Source organism: Herpailurus yagouaroundi, unplaced genomic scaffold (assembly GCF_014898765.1).
Source record: "Herpailurus yagouaroundi ecotype Mexico unplaced genomic scaffold, PumYag 163, whole genome shotgun sequence".
In the NCBI taxonomy this organism is placed as follows: domain Eukaryota; kingdom Metazoa; phylum Chordata; class Mammalia; order Carnivora; family Felidae; genus Herpailurus; species Herpailurus yagouaroundi.
The window spans coordinates 49,125,759-49,133,619 of record NW_024412404.1 but is presented as its reverse complement, the minus strand read 5'-3'; the positions used below and the strand labels follow the sequence as shown (position 1 = coordinate 49,133,619).

Sequence of the window (7,861 nt, the reverse complement as noted above, 5' to 3'; positions counted from 1 at the left end):
GGAATTAGGAGGTGACCCACCAAGATGTTTTAGAATAGACATCCGCACAAAAATATCTTTTAATTCAGCTAAGTTTCACCATGAATGATTTTTTTCACCACTTTTCTGTTTTCCAGAGAAAATGTTGAGAAAAAATAATTTTTTCAGGGTATCCATTATGGCTTATTTGTTTGATCATATAATTAAAAGCCCAATTCTTTTCCATTGTTTATGGCTAAAGGCTAGATTCTAGCCAGTGATATAAGCAATGTTATATAGAGAACTCAAGATAATGTAAAACTTTGGTGAAAAGCTAATATGGGCCAATAAATTCAGATCACTGAAGAGCTGAAATTTTTAGCACTTTATTAAAAAACAATAAGAAGGGCTCTTCTATAGATCTTCACAAAATTTAATTAATCAGGCTTGAGTTAATGATCTGCATATTAGCCAAGGTCTGGACTTGAGATGCAGCATCTTTTATCCCTTAAGGTAGTTGTATACTCGGAAATGTGCCTAATTAGCTAATGGATTAGTCTCTGGCATTGACATTTCCAAGGATAAATCCTAAAAAGGAGAATAAGAAGTTTGCTGGGAAGGAGGATTGTGCAATTACACAATGTAAGAAAAAAACCTAGATCAAGCTTTTTGTAGGCATGAGATACAATCTTGTGTGCTTGTATGCTTGGATTTTTGCTTTACTTTTTACCTATTTATTATTGTTAATCATACAATTAATCAATTCATACATTTTTGTAAACAGTCAATCAGATCAATAATTCTACAAATAGAGCCCCTTTGCCACACCAATCTCACAGGCTTCTTGAGATATAATTTTATACAGTTTGGTGTACAGATGTCCAGATCTTATTCTATACATTACATGTATATATGTTTATATTTAGAATTATATATTTTTGTTCACTTGTTTTTACATAAAAGGAATTATATTGTGCATTATTTTATAAAATCATTTTTTTCAGATGGCAGTATATCTTTGAGATCTATGACAGTACATATAAATGTACCTCGTTCTTTTTCATTGCTGCGTAATATTCCATGGACTTGATAAAACACTTTATTTAACTGTACTTGATGGACATTTACTTAGTCATGTAATAAACAACATTATGATGTTTATAATGCATTGTGTACACATGGGAACATTTTTCTAGGCAAATACTATTTTAAATCTAATTGCCAATTAAATCTTGATAAACAATGTGAAATTCTTCTCCAGAAGAGGCTGTATCGATCAATTTTAGCACCAACAATAATGTATAGAAGTCTCCATTATCTTCTGCTCCTTATGCTTCTACCACTTATTCCCCTTTGTCTTCCAAATTTATGGGAGCAAAACTGATATTTCATCATTGTTTAATTTGTATGTCTCTGCTTATAAATGAAGTTTCATATCTTTTCATATATTTCCAGCTATTTGAATTTCCTTTCCTGTGAACTACCTGCTCATATTCTTTGCCTCTTTATCTTTTTATTTATCAATAGAAACTTTTTATATTTTAACTTTTTTATATTTACCTGCTAGACTGAAAGAAAATATCTTCAACATACATGTATTATATTTTAACTTAGTTAATGTGTTTTGTTAGATCATTTCTGTACCGTCCAGTTATTCAAACTGTATCTAATTTAAAAATCTCTGCCCCAATATCTAGTGTCAATTCTTTCCTGTATTTTCTTCTTTTACATTGATGTTTTTTACATTTTTATTTCTCACTTATCTAGAATTAATTTTTTTGGCCCCCAAGAAGGTCTGGCTTGAAAAGTAAACTGGTTTTTATTCTAAACACTGCCAAGGGGGAGGTGCCGAAGGGGGCTTCTCCTGCACTCCTGTGACTCTCAGCAGAGAGGGCTGGGCTTGGACTACCTACCCATAGGCCAAGCTTCTTGTCACCTGAAGGCCTGCGTGTGCTGGGGAGACCAGAGCCCTCAGGGTGGGCAAGCTGCCCCTGCCCTGAGTCACCAGCACCTCAGTGCCCGCCTTTCCCCCCACCAGCAGTGACAGGGCACCTTCCACATGGCCTGTGGCTGCTAGTGCGACCACTGTCTGCTCTGTGAGGAAGCCCATGCGCTCCAGCCTGTAGGATGTGGGGCACGGGGAGGGACTGGTCAAGGCTACCTCCAGACCCCGAGCCAGGAGACCCCACCCCTGCCCGCCCACCTCATCCCAGAGAAGTGATGGAAGATTTAAGCAGCCAGAGCGGGTTCTCAGGACACGGGGCGGGCTCTTCAAGGAGCGAGGCCTGGATCCCCTCCTGTGGCATCTGCTCATCCAGGGCCGCCCACAGCCGGGTCTCTGGGCGGAAGCTGGGCCAGGCCCACCTCTGAGGAGCCCACCCAGGTCCGCTGCACAGACCCCAGGCCGGGGAGGGAGCTGGGATGAGTCTTCACTGCAGGACAAGAGGCTAGGGGTGACCATGTAAGGAGGTCCAGGGATGGCAGGATGGGTGATAAGCAGCTTGGCCAAGCCGCCTGGGGTACGAAGGAGTCTGACCAGCACCTGGCCGGGGCCCTGACAAAGACGCCCTCCTGCATTGCCCGCAGCCACTGCTCAGAGAGCGCCAACCACCGGGAGGCCCCGGCTGCACAGCCTAGGCCAGCAAGGAGGACTCAGAAGAGCTGTAGGAAGGGTGGCTCCCGCTGAGCAGTGGTATCTAGGCAGCAGCCATGGGGGCAGGACCCCCTCCCCCCGTGCCTTGGCTGTCTAGGGCAGTAACAGGGCCAGAGGGACAGGCATGTGGACACCCGGAGGCCTGCCAGCAGCACGGCTCTTAGCCCAGCAGCGAAGGCGAGCAGGGCAGAGGCACGCAGGAACCGCCACGTGCCCAGGTGGTTCTCCAGCCACCAACCCAGTGTGGGCGGGAGCAGCAGGCTCAGGAGCCGGCCGGGTAAGGCTGAGCAGCCCAGGGCGTGGGTCAGCAGCCCGTGTGCCTGCCAAGGGTTCGGCAGCAGTTCGGGGTCAAGGCAAGACTGCAGACTCTGCTGTGGCAGCAGCAGCAGCAGCAGCAGCAGCAGGAAGGAGGAGTCTAAAGGCAGCGCTGGGCACAGTAGGCGGGGCGTGGCGGGGTGGCCTTGGGCATGCATCGCCTGGCTGAAGGTGTCAGGGGTAGTCTTGGGGCTGTGTGTGCTCAGAGCATCCTACGCCGCCGCCCCCCCCCCCCCCTTCCCCGCTCCGCGAATGCCAGGTGGAATCCCGGGCTGGGAGTCAGGACTCCAGATTCCCTGCAAAGCCCGAGAGCCCGCAGCCCATTCGCCTGGCACTGGGCTTGACCCCGCCCACCAGCGGGTGTCCCACCCCTTCCCCTGCCCCCCCCACTGGTTAGTCCACAGTTGCTCTAGGCCCCGGGGCCCTTCTCCTACAATTAATTTTGTATACTGTTTTAGATATGGATCTAATTTTCCTTTTTCTCAGCTAGCCAATTGTCCCAAGTTCTTTCCTCGGTTATATGAAATGCTATCTCTAGAATATATTTATCTTTGAATTCTTTTGAGTCCCACTGATCCCTTTTTATCTACTTCTATTCCAATTCGGTGTCTTGGTACATTACCACAGCTGTATAGTATATTTTGATGTCTAACAAGCCCTATCCCCATCATTGTTTTCTTTTCCTCTAAAAAAAAAAAAAATTACTCACGTAACATTTTCTATTCCACAAGGATTTTAGAATTAATTTGTCAAGTCCCATAGAAATTTGATTGGGAATGCAACTAAATTTTTAGATTAATTTATGAAGAATTTATTGAGTCTTCCTAAATACAAACATGGCATATTTCTATTTTATCAAGACTTCTTTTCTGTCTCCCAGTAAGCTTTATACTTTTCTTCATGTTCATATTAGAAAATTATGCTTTATAACTAACTGTCCCTGGTGTGTAGAAATAAGTGATAGTTAGATGGAATCCATCAAACTTGCTGAATTTTCTTGAGTTCTAATAGAAAAGTCAAAGATTACCTGAGAAACTACTTAGATTTTTGTATAAATCCCAAATAATATCAGCTGTGTCTCTTTCTGTCTAGTGACTATTACTTATTTTCCATGTCTTATTGCATTATTCTAGAATCTTCATTATAATGTTCAATAGTAGTGATCATAATAGCCATACTTATTCCTGATTTTAGTAAGAATGCTTCTAATATTTCAAAATTAAGTAATATGTGCATTTGAGGTATAAGTTTTTGTATATCCCACGAATAAAAGCAAACGTGTGTGTTTGCGTCGGCGTTAGTCTGATGGAAAGTGTTGGAAAATAATTAATTTTACAGTTTCCTAACCTTCAGTCACATCAATCTAACGAGTCCCCAAGAGCATTTTGTGAAGAGAGCCTGGGTTAACATATCCTACCACTCCTTAATGCCTCAAGTTGTTTTCCCATTAACCCACAAGTAAATAAAAATTATTCCCCTTTGATTAAAATCACCAGAATGGACTTCATATGTGTCATTTCCTTCTAGGTTTTAATTTTGTAACCACTTCAACTCTATGCAGCTTTAAAGCACCCTGATGTCCTCATGGCATGAGCTCCAGGCTCCAATCCCCTAAGAATCCCTCTACCACCACTGTAATGACTTTCAAATTTTTCAAGAAATCTCCTGTGCTATGTCCACATAGGCCTGATGGTTATCTCCTTGACCCCGGAGAACCTCTCCTTTGCCCATTTCCCCATTCTAAGCAGCTAGCTTTGATGTGTATATGACCTGTATTTGCAGAAGTTGTCTATCAGGGTGATTCATTTTGCACCCATATAGTAATCACTGTAGCCTGGCTCTATACTAGAATATTTAGTGAATAACAAAAGCATAGAAGACATTGCCTTCTTTCTCCAATTTTCCTACAATTGCTTGTATTCTAATTGCATAAGAAATGTAAGACCGGTTTCTGAAAGGTAGGAGATTCTTAGAGGAGGGGCATTCTTGAATTAGGTCCTAAAGGGCCTTATAGACATAGGTCAGTATATAAGGTCTAAAATGTGTTTATTTTTTTATTAATTTATCTTCATTAGTGGCAATCTGGATTGGGACACACATTGCCACATGTCTCCCCATATTGAAGCCCTCTCTGTAAATCACTTTCCCATATTCAGACGCATATCCTTATCTCCTTCTCATTCACATTCTGACAGATGCCCAGGCGGCCTAGGGCATCTCCATTCATTATTATAAAAACATTTGTCTTACCTAGAGTATCGCAGTCCCCATCTAAGTGGCTTCCCCATCTTCAATTTCTTATCTCTCCAATCTTTCATATACACAGCTACCATCTCAAGCTTACAGAGAAACTTCAAGGATGTCAATCCACTTCTCAGGATTAATGACTTTCCATTTTCACACTGCATTTAAAATCCTGGGTGACCTTTTCCACCTTTTTACAAAGAGCTGGTTTTCTATAATCCAACCATACATAAGTGTTCAATTAAGTCTTTACCTCTGTTCACACTGTTATATCTACTGGAATATCTTCCTCTCTTTTTATTATCCCATGGCTTAGCTCCAACAACAAAAAATTTTCTGCATTATTTCCATCTCTCATTAATTCTGCCTTTCACTGGGTTTTACAGCGATTTAAAGTATGTGTGCCAATTAAGTTACAGTGCTGTGTTTTATGTGTGTGTAGCCATATTTCTATCCTTCTCACCTAGATTGTGAACTCTGAGGAAGGCACTGTTACCTGTATCATTGCTATATTTTCTCAGGAGTGCTTACAATGCCTATCACACAGGAGGACCTTTGTAAATACCTTCTGGATTGAATTGATCATTTAGATAATAAACTGAGACGATTAGAGGTCTTAAGTTTACCCATGGATTGGGTTAATTTCCATTTATAATATTTTGTCTGCATGGTCCAGAAGACTATGTATAAGCTGGTTTTAGACACTGAGTAAATCACAGTAGGAATTGTCAGCTTTTCTTACAGATATGCCTAGACCTGTCCTTGATTTTTTCTCTTTCCTAGAAAAAACTATAACCTTGTCCTTCCCTCTCCTTATCTTTAGAGAATGCCCCAGCTTCTTTCATTCGTGTTTTAATTTTAATTAAAACAAAACAAAACCCACCTATTCACTTGGAGAATCAGTTACATTTCTTTTCTTTTCAAATTTTAAGAATCCTCCATATGAGTTCCCAGAACAAGATAAACAATGTAAGCCTTCAAGGACCCAGAGAAAGCAGTTTGCACCTATTTAAATGTCATTCTGAGTGTTATTTAGAGATGCTTCACAGAGGGTGGGCACTGCCAGACCATCACAAGGCTTTTACGCTCTTCAATCTAACTGTGCTTCAATCCCAGAGAATCCCACAGCCACAAATTTGTGCTGTGTAATACCAATGAAAGGGAAACAGTTAAAAGGAATTTCTGAGTTCATTTCTTTTCTTCAAGTATTTATGAACAAAAAGTTGGAAAGAAATTCACAGCATAAGTGCATCTAGAAGAAGGCTAAGAGCAGCAGAAAACCAGATGACACATTCTGGAACGGGAGCAATCAAGGTTCTATTCAATCCATTCCCCCTACCCCTCGTGCATCAGAATAGTTTCCCCTTTGAGACTTCTTGCACAGTTGCACAGGTGTATTGAATTCACACTGCTCCACCAAAAAAAAAAAAAAAAAAAAAAAAGGCAAAAAATATGTTCCTCTGTCAACAGCTCTAGAAATTTCAGCAAATTCTTTAAGAGGCAAAGATTAAAAATAATCCACTGAGGATTGTTTCCTACTATCAAGACAATGGCAATGCTTTTCAGCTGTGAAGAGTCTCTTGATCTAACGATAAAGAAAAAAAATGTGTCTACGTCGGTACCATGTACTGGGAAGGTATGTGGCTAGGACAGGAGTCAGAAAACTTTTTGTAAAAGCTGGCAGTAAATATTACAGGCTTGGCAAGGTACCCAATCTCTGTTGCAACTACTCAACTCGGCCTTGTAGCTGGAAAGCAGCCATAGACACTACATAAACAAATCGGCATGCCTGCATCCAATAAAACTTTATTAACAAAAAAGCCTGCAGCCATAGTTTGCCCAGGGTTAGACTCTATGTTCCTTGACTGGAGTGATCATCTCTTTCTTAGTAACCATTGCTAAGGTTGGAGCAGGGTCCAGATTGTGTCTGACACATAGTAGGTGCCAAAGAAATACTTGTAAGTACAAAAAATAATTATTTAACATTTTTAAAACGTATTTTTTGTCTTCAGCTCACCATCTAGATTTTTGTGGAAGACTAAACGAGGAAAATGTAGAGTAAGAACAAAAAGATCATGGACTGTGGGTTCCGCGTTAGTTCTTAATTCAACATCAACTTTTTCTACCAACTTTAATGAGAGTTTATATCTCGACATCTCAGTGACTCAGTTTTCCTAATTATTGAGATAGGATTTAGACTCATTCCAGGTCATTTTTGTGAAGCTCAGCTCATGTCAGAAATCTGAAAGGAGCCCCAAGAAGTTCACAAGGTAAAAGAGATTGCAGTTGGCCAGATGACCAAGCCCCCCGCCCCCCGCGCTTCTATTCACTTTTATCGATCTCTTTATCTGTCACTTCTGTCACTGTGCACATCTCCCATGGCATGGAAGATGAATCAGACCCCATTGCTACCATCAGCAAAGCTCTAGCTGGGCTCCTGAAAGGGGCTACCTAAAGGGGATATAGCAAGAATGGAGGCACATTCTGAAAGTTGTGTTATTTGATGGGGAATTTTCTCTCTAGCCAGCACAGGTCATCTCTGGGGGCACTGTAGCTGGATCTTGATTTGGACAATGTGAGACTAGTATATCAGTTAGAGTCCCAAAATAAAGTAGATGGCACACTCAGGATAATTCAAGGATAGTTAATTTACAAAGAGATTATTTACAAAGATGTGGATGGGGCATAGGA

At 41.4% G+C, this 7,861-nt stretch overlaps 1 pseudogene; it reads right to left on the bottom strand.

The window, feature by feature from the left end:
• Nucleotides 1–1,867: 1,867 nt before the first annotated feature.
• Nucleotides 1,868–3,084, bottom strand: LOC121037477 (rhomboid domain-containing protein 3-like; annotated as a pseudogene).
• Between the last annotated feature and the right edge of the window lie 4,777 nt (nt 3,085–7,861).